Genomic DNA, 18,057 nt, shown 5'->3' with positions numbered 1-18,057 from the left:
AAGTCCCTATAAATGATAGTTTTAGATGTTATACATCTCTAATAGATAGTTTCCATTACATTTTAGTAATGTACACACCACAGGAGATGATAATAGACATGGAAACCAAACTTAACGTTAATGAACTTTCTACATATTAGACACTTTTGGTAGAGTTTTTGCATGGTGTGCAAGGGAGTGGAAGTACAACTCTAATTGGCCTTAATTGGAGATGCATAATTAATTCTCTTCATACTGTGCTAAAATCCCAGTGTCTGTTGTTTCAATTGGCCTCTAAATATGAAGGTGAAAAAATGTGGTATAGTAATAATGTTTATGAAATAAACTTTGAAATATAAAATACTTCTTATAAAATAATCATGGATCTTTTTATATTGATATGTGAATTATTTTTCCTTTTGTTTAAGACTACAAGCTAATATTTAAATATATGTGTTGGAAAGATGATTGTATGAATTCTCCTTATACAAACTAGCAGTTTTAAAAGTCACTTATAAAAGAACTCACCAAACTCCACACCCAAAAAACAGATAATCCAGTGAAGGAATGGGCAGGAGATATGAATAGACACTTTTCCAAAGAAAAAATCCAGATGGCCAATAGATACATGAAACAATGTTCAACGTCACTCATCATCGGGGAAATACAAATCAAAGCCACACTGAGATACTACCTCACACCAGTCAGAGTGACTAAAATGAACAACTCAGGAAACTACAGATGCTGGCGAGGATGTGGAGAAACAGGAACCCTCTTGCACTGTTGGTGGGAATGCAAACTGGTGCAGCCGCTCTGGAAAACAGTGTGGAGGTTCCTCAAAAAATTAAAATTAGACCTACCCTATGACCCAGAAATAGCACTGCTAGGAATTTGCCCAAGGGATACAGGAGTGCTGATGCACAGGGGCACTTGTACCCCAACGTTTATAGCAGCACTTTCAACAATAGCCAAATTATGGAAAGAGCCTAAATGTCCATCAAGTGATGAATGGATAAAGAAATTGTGGTTTATATATACAATGGAATACTACATGGCAATGAGGAAGAATGAAATATGGCCTTTTGTAGCAACGTGGATGGAACTGGAGAGTGTTATGCTAAGTCATACAGAGAAAGACAGATACCATATATTTTCACTCTTATGTGGATCCTGAGAAACTTAACAGAAACCCATTGGGGAGGGGGAAGGGAAGGGGAAAAAAAAGTTACAGAGAGGGAGTGAGGCAAACCATAAGGGAAACCATAAACTCGTGAATATGGAGAACAAACCTAGGGTTGATGGAGGGTGGGGGAGAAGGGAAAGTGGGTGATAGACATTGAGGAGGGCACTTGTTGGGATAAGCACTGGTATTGTATGAACACCAATTTGACAATAAATTGTATTTAAAAAAAAGGTCACTGGGGAGCCTGGGTGGCTCTGTCTGTTAAGCATCTGACTTCGGCTCAGGTCACGATCTCACAGTTTGTGAGTTCGGGCCCCATGTCGGGCTCTGTGCTGACAGCTCACAGCCTGGAGCCTGCTTTGGATTCTGTGTGTCTCCCTCTCTCTCTGCCCCTCCTCTGCTCACACTCTCTCTCTTTCTCTCTCTCAAAAATAAATACACATTAAAAAATTTTTAAAAAGTCACTTACAAGAGTATGGTATAGTGGAACTTGTAAATAAAAAAAATTAAGGTTTGAGATTAAACTTTCAAAAAAAGTACTAAAATAAATCAAGAAGAATTCTGAACTAATATAAATTACTTCAGGATTGATTGCCAGTCTTAAATAAATTCATAAAATAATAATTTGAATCCTCTATTTTATTATTCCCCCAAACACTACATCATGAAAATTTATATTACTGTCATAATGATATGAGAGAATTTTTAAATGCAGAGAAGAAAGCACGATTATGGAAAAGAAACAGAAAAACAAACATGATGTTGCAACTATGAAACCATTTTAATTTTGTTTCAAATCCATTTAAATGCATTTTTAGTTCAATAATGGATTGACTATAATCAGATCACATTACGCTATAATTGACTCATTGAGTTTAATGTGACAAGAGGTTGTTAAGAGGCATGTCTTGTATATTATTTATTTGAAAGGTCAATTTTTGGATGATCTTATTGATGTCTACAGATAAGCTGATGATGCAATCCAGAATTGGGTATTGGGGATACTGTTATTTCTTCCCTGTGAGAGTACTTACAGTTAAAATCTTTGTCTTTATGTTAAAATAATTATATATGTCTTTATCTTCAAAATAACCAAAAACATCTGTACTTTGCCAATAAACCTCCATGAAGTTTAAAAATAACTGAATTACTGAAGGCAAAAATGCAGTTTCCTCCTGTGCAGTATGTTTCTATCAATACTGCATATGTCCTTTGTTATGACTTAACACATGATGTAATTTACAAGTACTTGAAAAATTACCAAGTATATTTTATCAATAGAGAGGACTATTTTCATTGATTCATTCAAAGAAGATGTTTTAATGTTTTAACTATTCTCAATTCCTCACATATGGAAGAATGGTTATTATTATTATTATTGCCCAATATTCCTGGATAATTGCTTGAACACTATATAACCCAACAAAACTGGTAACTATAAAAGTTTAGAGAAAATATGTCCATCATTCTAATTTTTCTGTGACAATGGTTCACGCATATGGCTTATGATGAAACACAACTGGAGATTAAATTCATTGAGTTACAAAGTGTATCTATATTAACTCCACAGATGATATGAAATACTTCCAGTATTAAAAAATGAGAAAACCCTGGGGTGCCTGGGTGACTCAGTTGGTTGAGCATCTCACTTTGGTTCAGGTCATGATCTCTCAGTTCAGTTCGTGAGTTCCAGCCCCAGGTGTGGCTCTGTGTGGACAGCTCAGAGCTTGGAGCCTGCTTCAGATTCTGTGTCTCCCTCTCTCTCTGCCCCTCCCCTTCACTTGCTCTCTGTCTCTCTCTCTCAAAAATAAATAAACATTAATTTTTTTTTAAATGGGAAAACCCTAATGTTTAATATTGGAAAGGAGCTAAAAACCTGAAATTTTGCTCAATGTATGGGAGAATGCCAGTTTTATTCACTGCTATAGATGGAGTATATTACAGTGCTGCTTCTTACAAGGTGCTCACTAAATATTTGTTGAATGAATGGATGGATGAGAAATGGCTGACACAGATAAATCAAATCAGTCAGTTTTAGAACTAGATATTTCAGTGAATACTAGTTTATTCGAATATATTTATGAAACCATCAATATCTTGGTAACAGTTTCTTTATTGTTGTTGTTGTTGTTATAATTAATACAATCATTTTCTAAATGTTTTAAGGAAATTCAATGCAGATTGAGTAGAAACTGCCAAATAAATGATGCCTTTCCCACTTTCGCAAAAGCTGTCAGAGTAATCTGGTTTAATCATTTCCTGCTATGATAATAGCACCCTTCTTGACCAGGAAAAAAAACAAAACCAAAAACACAATGGAACTCCTGAGCGCTAAGGGATGAAATGGAGGTGCCTAAAAAATCACAACAGACTTTGGGGCACCTGGATAGCTCAGTCAGTTAAGCGTCCAACTCTTGATTTCAGCTCAGGTCAGGATCTCATGATTTGTGGGTTCAAGCCCTGAGTCAGGCTCTGTGCTGACAGTGTAGAGCCTGCTTTGGATTCTCTCTCTTCTCACTTTCTTTTTTTTCCCTTCTCTGCTCTCTCTCTCTCTCAAAATAAATAAATGAACTTGAAGAAATTTAAAAAAAATCACAATAGACTCATTTTTAGTAGTGGTTTCAACTACTGCACTTGCAGGCTACAGTAGATACTCACATTTTGACCAGTACAAACACACATATAAAGATCTATTTGCCCTGACTACAAAAAAAAAAAAAAAAAAGCTAAATCTACAGTACATATTACAGGTAAAAATAGGACATTCATATTTGATCAGGTCTGATTCCAGTATACATATTGTTTAATCCTAATTTACTAAACCGCACGCCCAATATCTTTTTTGATGTATTATAACATATCATTTTGTAAGTGCATTTTACACCAACAGTCTTAAAATGAGCTTTCCTTTACTATATTTTTTTACTGATGTACATTATTAAATATTTATCTACTACTACATAGATACAAAAACAAAAGCAGAATCCAAAAGTTGTGAAATTACTGGGTAGTCATTTAAGTTATAAGAAATATTGAAAACATTGAAGGTTTTATCATCACAGAATAAAACAAAATCTTTTTTGAGTTTATGCATTAAGGGTCAAACACCCTCTATGGTGTTGATGGGTTAAACCAATTTCCTCCTTTTCAGAATATATGTAGTTTTCTTGGATGATTAGACTGAATGTCTTTTTAACCCCAGTAAATACACCCAAATATTCATGTATCCAATAAGGAGATCAAATAATACATGCATATGTCACTTCACAGTTCTTTTCTTGGACACAGTATTTGTGTGGTTCTATTCTCCTATGATACTTATTTTTGTTATTTCTTTAGTTACCATTCCAGACTGAATTAAACCACAGTTTGAGCTTTCAGTTTATGCGATGATGATGACACTATTCTGCATATAATGGTCCCTTGTCTCTTTTTTTAGTTGTCTATTACTGATAGAATATGAGTAACAAGATCATAAACATTCCTAATTAAGCCATAAGACATGACAGGTTGTGAATTGTGTTGTAATATTTCACACCTAGTGTTCTGCTAAGCATGAGGCTGAAGGCTCTGAGCCATCAATGCACCTAAGCGTGAATTAACTCTGTGCAATTCATGCCCTGGAGTATCTGCCTTTGATTGTGAAACAGTGAATTTGTTTGGCAATTAAGAAAATAACTTTGTTTTGTGTTTGCCCTAATTTAATTTTATGCATGCAGGTTAGACAATATCAGTTTGTTTGGAAAAAATATTTTTCAAATAATTTAAAATAGACTATGTAATATACTATTCTAAAATCAAAGAGAAACACTATTTAAATTTATTTCTTGGATACACTATAGCAAGATTCTCACTTTTGATTTCAACACATTCACTTTTGATGACGATTGACACAATTCTGTGGAAATCATTTTAAAGCCTTTGAGGGTAACTATTGCCTGATGCCCACCATACCATAATGAAATACAGTCTGAATGGTTTTGTCTCACTCAACTATTACCTTAATGCTATAAATGCATGACAAGTAAAAAAGAGAGGGTCATGTTTCAAAGGAAACACCACAGAGGCAGGTGACTTCTCAAATATAACATAGCTAACATTTAGAAAATAATATAGCAGCATATTTTGTGCTCCTCAGATAGTACCCCTTATTACACATGTACTTTGAAATAAAATCAATGAAGATAAAATAGCTGTAACATAGAGCTAAACCTCATTTTTAAGTTACTAGGAATTATATAAATATATAATGTACCATATAAATTGATAAATTGGTAATCAGGAGAATAATGGCAGGCCACTTAAACAAAGCTATTTATTTATTTTATTTTATTTAAAAAAAAATTTTTTTTTCAACGTTTTTTATTTATTTTTGGGACAGAGAGAGACAGAGCATGAACGGGGGAGGGGCAGAGAGAGAGGGAGACACAGAATCGGAAACAGGCTCCAGGCTCTGAGCCATCAGCCCAGAGCCTGACACGGGGCTCGAACTCACGGACTGCGAGATCGTGACCTGGCTGAAGTCAGACGCTTAACTGACTGCGCCACCCAGGCGCCCCTAAACAAAGCTATTTAAATCGAAGTATATTATTTTGATAAAACAAACGTTTCTTTGAACACTATTTAATGTCATCTTGCTTTTCCTAATAGTCCTGTGTTCATGATAGAATCAAAAAAGGTGTACCATAAACTTTCCTAGATTGCAAAGAAAATATATCATTAGTTTTAACAACATAGGTTTTGATGTTAACTAAAACTCAGTTTGTTTTCATGTTACTAATCAAAATCCTTTATGTTAGCATAAAGAACTCCCTTTAGCATTTCTTGTAAGGCAGATCTAGGGGTCATGAGCTCCCTCAGCTTTTGTTTGTCTGGGAAAGTCTTCATCTGTCCTCTATTTTGGAAGACTTACTGGGTAAAGTATTTTTGTTTGATTTTTTTTTTCTTTAAGCACTTTGAATATATCATTCTACTCTTTCCTGGCCTGCAAGGTTGCTGCTGAGAAATGTGCTGATAGCTGCAGTGGGTTTCCTTGTATGAGATGAGTTTCCTTTCTCTTTTTGCTTTCAGTATTCTTTGTCTTTGATTTTTGACAGTTTTATTATAATGTGTTTTGATGTAGTCATTTTGGGGTTGAATTTGCATGGAGACATATAAGCTTCAGGTACCTGCATGTCTGTATCTCTCTCCAGCTTTAGGTAGTTTTCATACATTTTATTTTTAAATCAGTTTTCTGTCTCTTTTTCCGCTTCGGGCATCTTCATAATGCAAAAATTGTTTTTGTTGACAATATCCCATAAGCCATACAGGCTTCATGTGCTTTATAATTATTGTGTTCACTTGGTAGTATCATGTTTCCTACAGTCTTGTGTTGGTGGCTCCACATTTGATGGAGCAGTCACCTGTTCTAGACTTTACATATTGGTTTTGGTGCAGAAAGATCTTTACCTGTGGGAGAGTGTGAGGGTGTCAGCTGGCTCAGGTGTGGCAATTCCAGCTCCTGGAAAGACCCAAGGGTGTTGTCTCCATGCATCTCCATTGGCTGAAGTCAGCATTAGCGATGGGTGCAGGGGTTCTCAGTGGCCAATGCTGCGGGTAACTGTAGTGGTGGTAAGGGCTATTAGGGTCTTCTGTGTCAAAGGCTGGTGGGGGACCTCTTGATCTCTTTTTTTCCCACAGGGATGTGGTGGCTGAGAGAGACCCTCGCGGCAGCAGGTATGGCTTGCGGGCACACTAGGCACACTAGCGGTGGTAGAAGCACTTCACCTGGTGCATGGTGCCTGTGGAACAGCCATAGTGCTGGCAACTGGAACACAGGTGCTCCACAGAATGAAAGCAGCTCCAGGGTCCAGGGCACTGGGTAGCCCCCCACACGGTGGCTCAGGTGCCTAAGCAGCTGTAGAGCAGGGTCTGAAGTACTGACACACATGGTCGAGCCAGGGTTCTGAGGTGTGAGGTGTGTGCGTGGTTGGGAGAGAGACTGGACACCCCGGTCCTGGACAGTGCAACAGCACTCCTTCTGAGGGGCACACAGCAGCCTTCCCTCTCCATATGTCTGTGGCAGCAACAGCTGTTGGTTACCTCACTGGCAAAAACTGCCGGTGTCCTCTGTGGAGCGGGCTGCAGGGGTCCACGATAAACTCTACCAGTAACTTCATCCTCTTGAAGTTAGACACAGTGAATTGCTCTGGTGATATTTAAAAGCTTACCTCCCCTGGAGCCATTTGCTTCCACTGCAAGGGTAATAAACCTAGAGATATTTTTTTCCTTTTTACCCCAGAAATATTTGATCATTATTTAGAGGTGAACAAGGTTAGGGGATCTCAGATCTTTGGGGTTTCTCTCCTCTGGTGCAAAATCTCCTGAATGTTCAGATAAATATCTAGCCCTCATTACATCATCATTTAGGGAACTGGAGCATGAGGAATGACTATAGGAAGTATGTACACTTTAGTTTAGAATGATACATTATAGAATTCTGGACTGTATACACAAGTCTGGAGTGTGGTAATTAATAGTTACAGGACCACTGGAAAGTAATTTACTGACTTATTTTCTAAACTGTCTTATCATCTCGATTCAATATTTGAATTACTTGAGGAATACTTTTTATTTTTTCCAAGATAGAAGCTACATGTTTAATATGAAATAATAAAGACAACAACACATTGTATATGAACAATGTACACACAGTCTTTGTACATACTGGCCTGGCCTGGCTGACAATCTCTGGGTTTTCTACACACCTTTGAGGATCACTTTTTAATTGTCTTTCTTCATATATCTTAATGCATGACATTTAATACTCTATCACCTAACTAATTAATTACTTAATTTCATCCAGAGATTGAGACAGAATATATTGCCTGTATTTTAGGAAACTTTACAACACACAGTGAGAATACATGCATTATAGCAATGACTTTAGGAATAGAAATAGAAAGGATAATTTTAATTTAGCAGTAGAATAAATAGAATTAGTCATTCATTAAATGTATCAAACACAAAATAAAATAAATTTTAACTCTACTGAGTATTGATTGTGATTCTTATTTTCTCCCAAATGCCTTTGTTTATTTCTAAATTGACATAATCTAAAACATTGCTATATTTGCTCTTTTTTCCCAAATAAAACATTTTCCAAATATGACATGAGGGAAGAGACTACATCTTATTTTGTTAATGTGTCCAGTGCCAAATGTAGTATTTAGAATACAACGTTTGAAAGTAAAAAGAACATAATGGGAGGAGGATGAGATGGGAATAGAAAATTACTAGAAGTTTAGCTGTAAAATGGGGGTTTTAGAATACATGGGTATTCAAGTTAATAATGTTGCACAATAAACCACTTCAAATTTAATGGTTTACACTTAAATCATTATTTTTAAAGATTCTGTGGGTCAGAAATAGGGGCAGGGTTTGACATGAAAGGAACTTATTTAAGATAAATATGGAAGCCTATGATTTTACTTCTCATTTCATTATCTATGGTGGCTCATTGGTATTCCACCAGTGGTTTTATTGATTGATTTGAATTATTGATTTGAATCGTATTCATCTACCCACCTGTTTCATGCATAAGCAGAGATAACTGAAAGTCTGGAAATGTTACACTTGGAAATATTAAACCTAGTGGTAGTTTCAGGGTAGTGAGACTTCTTGCCAACTAGCTTTGCTCAGAATGGTGTTCCAACAGAGCAGAGTTAAAGCTGATAGCCTCTTTTGACCTACCTTTGGAAGATATATAGCTTCCTTCCCACATATTCTGTTGGTCAAAGCAGTTATAAACTTGTCCAGATTGAAGGAGAAGGAAATTAAATTCTACCTCCCGTTGGGGAAATGACAGGTTCACACTGAAAAAGAACATTGGGATGGGAAATGTTGGTATCTCTTGAAAATAAAATTATTTACCTGGAAATTGGTGAAATTGCCAAAGTAAACTAGGAAAAATATGAGGCTGATGTCTTAATTTTGAAAATGCATTCATTTATCAAATGGCAATAAAAGGGGAACCCATGAGTCAGACATAAGAAAAGTGTCTAAATTAGGAAGAAAATTAGAAAATTCAATGAAATGGAAAATGAAACAGGCCAATAAGAGTAAACAATTATGCAGAGGTATCTAGGAGGAGAAAACTACCATGATTATTTAATTAAGGGGATCAGACATTTGGTAATAGTCTCATGGTAGGTATGGTAATAGATTCATGAAGGGGAGAAAGTATCAAGTTTACTGACAACAGTAAGAATCCCTCCCCAAATGCCAGATTCTAATCCCAATTACTCTGCTCACTAGTTAGACAAAATACTTAAATGTCTATTCAACTTCTTCTCATCTCATTGACTTGTTATGAAGATTAACATAGGTCATAAATGCTTAGAACAATGCCTGGAAATATTAAATTAATATATTTTAAAAGACTTTTAGTTCAGTCAGTTGTATTCACTACTCGGACCCACACTGGCAGAGTAGGAGTTTGGATGTAACAACACAAGATTTTTAATTCCCAGGAGGCCAAGAAGGCGTTCCTATGCTCTTACCTACTAGTGAAATCCTTTGTCCCCACCTCTGAGGATGAGTCATCAAATTATACATCACAATGTATATAATATAGCTGTTGTTAAAATCGTTGACTTTTCTATGATAAAAGGAATAATTGAGACTTTCTCTTAGGTGCATAGTTAGTTCGAAGAGCATGTCACTTCTATCAATCCATCAAATACTTTTCAGACATCTGCTTTAATGAGCATCAATTATAGCTTGTTACCTAACAGGAGAGTAAAATATGCTATGCCCAAACTATACCCTCTTCTCTATCCCATACATGACTATGTTCTGCATCATTTCAACAAAGTTACTGTTTATTTGCTATTACAAATACATTAGTAGGAAATTTGGCATAATCACACAGGTTGTATCTTTCATTAATACTAAAATCTTGCATCAACCCTTCCACCTGAGAAGGATAAGTGGAAAGGACCAGATAAAATTTAAAGCACAGTTCCATAAAAGAAGCCACAATTCTTCTGGGCACATCCCATACACTGTGATTTAATTTAACTGCCACCCAACAGTGCAACTGCAAAAATAAAAGTGACTTTGGTTTATTCTATAAAGCCATCCATTTCTCTTGTGTTTGAGTATTAAATGAGATATAGAAAATAGTGGACATGATAAAAACACTGGAGATTTTGACTAAAGCAAAAACCATACAATATGGTTATATACAGTAAGGCAATGGTTGTCGAAGAGTAGGGGTTAGACCGGAAGCATCAGCATCACCTGGAAAATTGTTAAAAATGCAAATTCTCAGTCCCCACCCCAGAGGTCCAGGAATCTTTGTTTTACTAAAAGGCCCTTCAGGTGATTCTGATTAAACATAGTAAGGGGATAGTTTTGACTGGCATATGGAACCACCTACAGAGCTTTTAACAACCTAATTACAAATTTAATGTGCATTAAATTTACACTTCTTTGAATCAGGTGTGTAAAGAATACCTATCTTTATATCTCTTTAAGTACAAATGATGGGATCTAGTTTTTTATTGATTGTAGGATAGTTACAAACTGTCCATTAAAGAAAGATAAACTTGGTGTTATTCCATTTGGAACTGAATTACTTTTGTCATGACTCTCTATTCAATCAAGGCTCTCTGATTTCTCTCCCTTCACCTTTGTATTTTATTTCTTCCTGGAGTGAGTGGGTTCACATATGTTCTTTAATTCAAGGAGGAATGGAGAGAGAAGCCTCATAACTATTCTGTCTACACTGACCCCCAAGTGGGATCAGTATACTTCAATTTCAGAGCTGTATATGTCAATCATTATTGATACCTTGGACGTGCTATGGATTTGCTATACATTATTGATACCTTGGACCTCCTCAGGTAGCCTGCTGCACATACTCTACCTCTACCTTGTCCCTCTCCCAGAGTACTTAGGGGGCTCTATGTATCTAACCCACACTTTTATCCCTCAGAGGAGATGGAAAGATTTAGAGAAGCCTCGTTACTGCACTGGGGTGTGCTGGAGGCTGCCTTTGGGTGTGAGACCTGCCTGAGCAATTCTATCCCCACTGTTACTCTTCCTCTCTGACAATGTGCTGAATGCAGCACTATTCTTGGTAGGGTGCAACTCTAGCTTCTGAAAGCTTTTTGTTGTTGTTGTTGTTGTTTTTTGCTTCCCTTTCAACTACAACCAGAGAGTGAGGCATTGGTTCCCTTCTCAAGAATCTACCTCACATAGATTCCTCAGATCATCCTCCCACCAGCTCTCAGACTAGGGAAGGGATTACTCCAAAATCAGTTTGCATACCTCTCCTGTCCTTTGTCTACATCATACCCTCTACGCACCTGATCCTTCATGAGTCTGCGTGTCATCCTGACACAGAGGCCATGCTAATGTCTGCACCTTTCCAATTTTAGTATGTGTGCTGGTGAAGCGAGCACTGGACCTAATCCTTCACGTTGTAGTATGTAACAGGTGTATCCAAGCTTTTGGAATTGCCTTAACTGCACCCTAACCCTATCTTTAAAGTTTTTACTTTTAATAATCTCAGTTTTTGATATAAAACATACATTTTCAAATAAATACATAAGTTAAATGGTTGGATTATACAATGTTAAATGTTGCCTTATAATTATTTTCTCCACATTGGATTTGAAAAATAATCTATAAAGAAAATCCACTGACTTTTTTATTCTATGGGTATTCTTCCAAACTTTGAGATAATGCATGCCATGGACTTACTAGCATCAAGGACTGTTGGGAATAAAATGCCTAAAAAATTGTCTTTTAAATTTTTAAATTTGGTTGCAGTGCTTAAAGAAGCAACTCTGGATTGAAGAGCAGAGAATAAGCAACAGTAAATGTATTTACTTAATTATTTAGCACAACACATATTGATCTGAAGAGACCATTTAAGTACTGGTTTTAGAAACTAGAAATATAACAAAATACAACTAGTAATATAACTAGAAATATGAACAAACATTAAAACAAGTAAGAATCCTCCCCCACAAGTAGCTTTAACTTAATAAAACCTGAATTAAAGAACGTTGACTCTTTATGTCACTGAGCAGTCATTACTGTTAACTTCTAAAGGTCTTATGTAACTTTGAAACATGTTTTTGACCATACTTAAAAGAGGCAGATCTGTTGCAAAGTCATTGTTGTATTAGTTTTCTCCGTGTAGAAATATGTATTTCAAATAGAAAACCAGGCCTTGGTCAGTTTTAGCTCCCTGATAAGATTGTATAGATATGCCATGATACAATGTGTGAATATAATTTATACATAAATTTTTTTTATAATAGGGACTGCATATAGCCCAGTATATGAAAATCTATAACAGTATTACAGGAGAAGCTCAGACAATCTAGAACTAACTTTCAAGTTTTTCAATCATGAATAAAATATAGTCATAAGAGAAATAAAAAGCTACCTATTGGATTATGTCACCATCATGCTATGAAAGTATGTATGTCTAAGAAAAAATTATGGAGAAAATATAAATTATATGATTTTTTACCTTGTATCATATAGAAATAGAAATGGTGCATTAAATGATAAAATGTGTCTTATTTTAAAAGTTTTGAATCATAGCAAATATGAATAAAGATTAAATCATATCAGTAAAAATACTCTTATCTAAACAGCCTTGAGGTATATCTTTTAATTTTACAAACATATGTGTTTCTAAATACTGTCATGTATTGCAAATATTAAGCAATTTTCTAATAAGCTTTCATTATTTACTTTGAAAACAGCTTATATTCCATTCAATTTAGAAAAAAACAAACTGAAATTTACCTCATTGCAAAGTTTAAAATATTTGTTTTAATGCCAACCAGTTGCTGTATTTCAAAGCCTAATTTCAAAAGTGGGTATTGAGAGGAGGAATAAAACATAAACTGTGTATTTTGCTAATGGTGCAAACTGGTCTGAATGAACAGACAGGCTGGAAATAGAAAAGTCGATGAGGTAATCAATAAACTCAAAGAAGGATGAAATAGAGGATACACAAGTCCCATGATTAGTAAGCAGACAAGAATTCATAGCAGCATCCCCCCACAAAATACAATCTATTTCTCTAATATTTGGTGAAGGAATTAATCTGGAAACTGAACATAAATTCAGGCTCTCAATCTAAAAGGTACATTATTGGGAAAATGGAATTGAATACGTAATCATATTTAAAAATTGTGTCCAGGTGCAGGATGTTACTTGAATTCATAATTATTATCTTTATTATTTAAAAAATATATGTTATTTTATAAATACTTCAAATAATTTAGCACTTTGAAAATCTCTACTCCTCGTGTTCAATTAAGCTTTAAAATAAAAACTGTTAAATATTCTTTCTATATGGCACCACTGTGATTTTCCCTCTCTTAACTTTACAGTTATAGATTTTTGAATTTAACAAAGACCAAAAAGGAATCAAACATAAAGCCAAAAAATGTGGGAGACCATTTCTAACGAGTTTAATATATTTTGATGAAACACTATATATATATTAAATCTATTCTCAAGATGACCAGCATCATATAATTAAACATTATTTTTCCCAATAAAATATATTTGAGTTGAGATCACGTATATATGCAAATTTATATGCAAAACAGAGAAAATAATAACAGTAAAGTCATAAAATCTAATTATATCTAAATCACATGGCTCTATTATTACAGACATTTCTGTATCTTTGCCCACTTAACTGTCTCTTTCTTGCTCTTTCTACAGATTCATTCCTTCAAAAAAAGAATCAGAAAGGATTGATGACTAAAGAATATTTAGTTCTACAAATAAATATATTTCATCTGAATGTCAGTCCTGGAAGGAATTAGCAATGGGAGGGATTCCTATTCCACACATTCATACTTCTCTCTCTGTAACACACCACCCTAGGAAATGTTTCAAGCCTCATCTTTTTTTCCATCTTTGCCTCTTTTCCTAATCAAAATATATTTAGAGGAAATTATATTTTTATCAGTCTTTTATGCATAAATGTACAGTGTGTTGAGGTTACATGTAATAGCCTGTCACTCTGCTTAAAAAGATAAAAATCCATTCAGTAGTACACAGGTGGGAGATACACTGTCGTGTGGAAGTTTTTTATTAGCACCAACTTACTCTATCAGTGCACAACTTCCCTGCTAAAATGAGGTTCTATAATCAAAGTGTCCACTATTGTAGCAGACAGTGCTTTTGCCTCTCTAGCAATTGCTCCCCCTACTTTGTTTCTACCAAATAGTCATTTTACGTCTGTCTCTTCTGAATTCCATAGAACTAAATAGATCTGGGGAACTTCCCTCAATCCCCTGCTCCTGACTCCAGTAGGGGTAAGTGCAGTTAATTAAGCCATTTGGTGCACAGAGCAGGTGGACAAGAAATGACTGGTTTGAAGGGAAAGACTCTTATTCCATGCTTGAGAAAAAAAAAGGTTTTCACTTTCTCTGGGTGTGAACCAGGACCCAAAATGTTTCAGTGTCTCTGTCTGACATCTTATGGCAATGAGGGAAAGGCATGCATTGATTAAATATCCAGAGAGAAAGAAAAAAAACAAACAAAAAACCTGGATGGTCTTCCTATCTACCGCTATGTCAAATAATACACTATTTTACTTATTGTTTACATTTTTAAAATTTGATTTAGAGTTTCCGTTACCTGCAGCAAATAGCAAGAGCCATGATGGCCCCTGAAATGCAAACCTTTAATATCCCCTTTTTAAGTTAGCAACTTAGTTCCAAAGGATTCAGTATAACTTTGTTATCAAAATACATTTTGGATTTTATGTATATTTTTGCTAGTTTTTGTGGTATAAGGTAATGGTTGATGTTGATTTGAATAACTGTTTCATGTCAGCACAAGCATGAATACTAATTGAACTAACCTATTTAATTTTCACAATAAAGAGGTGCTTTTATTCTCACACCACTTTTCAGAGGAGATCACCCCAAACAACAGAGTGATTGAGTGAGTTTATTAAGCAGCAGCTCCAGGATTAAACCCAGGCTGTTTAAGTTCAGAATCCATTCCTTATATGTCTACTAAAACAAAAATACTCCATAAAAGTTATCCAATAACTTCCATGAAAAATTAATATTATGGTGGATATTATTCCATCTTGGTACAGACTATATGTTTCTAATAATCCTGATTGGAGCTTATTTCTGCATTTGTTTTACTGAATAACAACAGATAAAAAGTGATGAAAGAAATGTAGAAACACTATGCTTACTCTCACGGTCTTCCTCGTCTAATCTATATTTGTTGTCACAGTGCTTTTCACTTCATTGATTTTGGCTGACATAGTTCTAATTTCATTTTCTGGCAAATTTATGGCATTATATTTCTTTTATTCTGTAAATGTAAATATTGGGTAGAAAGAGAAATCAAAACTAGAAAGGAAACAAGATTCCTTCTACATTCTCGAGAGAAAAAGGAAAACAGTAATTAGAATGTAATCAAGAGAGAAACTGGTCAACATTACATATGTTGCACAAAAATAAAGAGCGTTTTCTGAGTGTTTTGTGACTCCTAATGAGAGAGAATTTAATTAACATTTTAAAAATGAGGATAAGTCGTAATTTGTAACGGTTTTCTTCAATCCATGACCCTGTGTCATTTTAATCTTGAATTTTAGAGCATTTAATGCCACTTTATGCTTTCACCTTTCTCTAGATTTATGTTTCTGTTAAAGAAAACAGTTATAACAAAGAATTAGATTATTAGTTATTCATTACGTTTGCTTTGGTTGTTCCCACTCTGACCCCATACCATAGTACCAGGAACTGGTTTTAAATCACTTGTGGTAAAGTCCTTGCCTCTTTCTCATTTCTCACATCTGAGTTTCCAACTTAATCCATGTTTGCAAGTATCTACCCAGTTCAAAACTCACTAGTCCAATATCTCAAAATTGTCATTTAATTCTTATTAGATTGTGACTTAATTAAAATATCTTTTTTATTTATCAAAGTCAAATATCACTGTGTCCATCCCTCACACTTATAGCCAGACTATTGCTGAAGCTGTGGTGTGAGTGTCTAGTGGGATCTTTTCCCAATCCTCTTGCTATATCTCTTTGGAAGTAACAGCTGAGCAACCAGAACTCTATCCTGCTACCTGCTGCTAGAAAGTCCATTGGTATGGATCATAGAAAGCTCAGTATTATTCCCTTGATCCAACCAACCAAACTCCATTCAAGGAAAAACTGTCACAGAGAATAACCTCTTCACTGCCAGATCTGAAACAATTTCAATTCACTCATTGAAAATTTCCAGGGGTAGCCAGTTATAGGGAGGCTCCCACATTTTTGTGAGCCAGCAGAAATGGCAATAGATACAAAAAGTCATATTTACGGGGTGGGAGGGAAAGAAACCATTGTTTCATCACTCAGTCCATAATGAAAGGAAAATGATGTTAATATTAATATTTAAATGTAAATAATAGTATTAAAGTATCCTAACTTTAGATCTTATAGATAAAATTTTGTATTTGTATCAAATGAAGACCAATGGACAAAACAATATATTTAGAAATTAAACCCTTTCAAAGAAAAGAGAGGGAATATAATAGATAAAATCCTAACATAAATATATATGAAAGCCTATTAATATTAGCAATTATATATTTGGCATTTTTAATGTATATTTATTGTGTTTACTTATTTATTTTGAAAGAGAGAGAGAGAGAAAGAGAGGGAGCAAGTGAGGGAAGGATGGAGAGAGAGGGGGAGAGAGCTTCCTAAGCAAGTTCTGTGCTGTGGGCACAGAGATCTACTCCGGGCTTGATTCCCTGACCCATGAGATCATGAACTGAGTGCAAACCAACAGTAAGATGCCTAACTAACTGAGCCACCCAGGTGCCCCTGGAATTTTTAGTAGATAAATTAAAGATTCCAATTTTGACATTCGATAATAGTAAACATACTTGCTTCAGGGTACAACCAATCAAATAATTCAAACTATATTTTGAATTTATGATTATAACTTTTTTTATTCATCATGGCAGGTGTCACCGAATTTTGTCTGTAATTAAGAAGATAATATCCCAGGCTTTGTGGGCCATATGATTCTCCAGTTTTCTTGCAACTACTCAAGTTTGCCATTTTAATGCACAAGCCTCCATAGGGCAATACATAAATGAATGGGCTTGGCTGTGCTCCCATAATCTTTATTTATAAATGAGAGGTGCCAGACCAGATTTAGATGGTGAGTAACAGTTTGCAGCCCTCTGACCTATTAGAACTATTATGGAACTTATAGGAACAACAGTTGAACATTATCTAAAATAAAATTTAGTATCATTTCTTCTTAATCATATTTCATAGTACCTACTTTGCTTTTCATCCTTATTAGATTGCTCTTTCCTATGTTTCATCTGTTTCTAATATGTGAAATATGCAGATATACTAATTTAGTAAGATGCACAATTGTTGACAATAATGAGAGTCTATCTCTACATTATTTAATAAGGCATTCCACTATACACTTCCTCAATAGCATTAATTAAAAACAAAAACAAAAACAAGAACAGACTTTGATTTATTTCTGTTCAGATATTTTTTAACACTTATTGAGCCACTGCTATTTTTGGGCACTACATGTGCACTAGGGATAAAAGGTGATTAAGAGAATTCACATGCTAAAAGAAATTTACAGGGGCACCTGGGTGGCTCAGTCGGTTGAGCAGCCGACTTCGGCTCAGGTCATGATCTCGCGGTCCGTGAGTTCGAGCCCCACGTCGGGCTCTCTGCTGACAGCTCGGAGCCTGGAGCCTGTTTCAGATTCTGTGTCTCCCTCTCTCTGACCCTCCCCGTTCATGCTCTGTCTCTCTCTGTCTCAAAAATAAATAAACATTAAAAAAAATTTTTTTTAAAGAAATTTACATTG

General features: G+C 35.2%; 1 non-coding gene across 1 annotated transcript; it reads right to left on the bottom strand.

Moving 5' to 3' along the window:
* Window positions 1-11,506: 11,506 nt before the first annotated feature.
* Window positions 11,507-11,610, bottom strand: LOC113601204 (U6 spliceosomal RNA). The gene has a single exon (XR_003422356.1). It is a non-coding gene; the product is annotated as a U6 spliceosomal RNA (small nuclear RNA).
* Between the last annotated feature and the right edge of the window lie 6,447 nt (window positions 11,611-18,057).

Source organism: Acinonyx jubatus, chromosome A1, assembly GCF_027475565.1.
Source record: "Acinonyx jubatus isolate Ajub_Pintada_27869175 chromosome A1, VMU_Ajub_asm_v1.0, whole genome shotgun sequence".
Classification (NCBI taxonomy): Eukaryota; Metazoa; Chordata; class Mammalia; order Carnivora; family Felidae; genus Acinonyx; species Acinonyx jubatus.
Note: the sequence above shows the minus strand (reverse complement) of the source record. Positions and strands in the feature narration are given on the sequence as shown.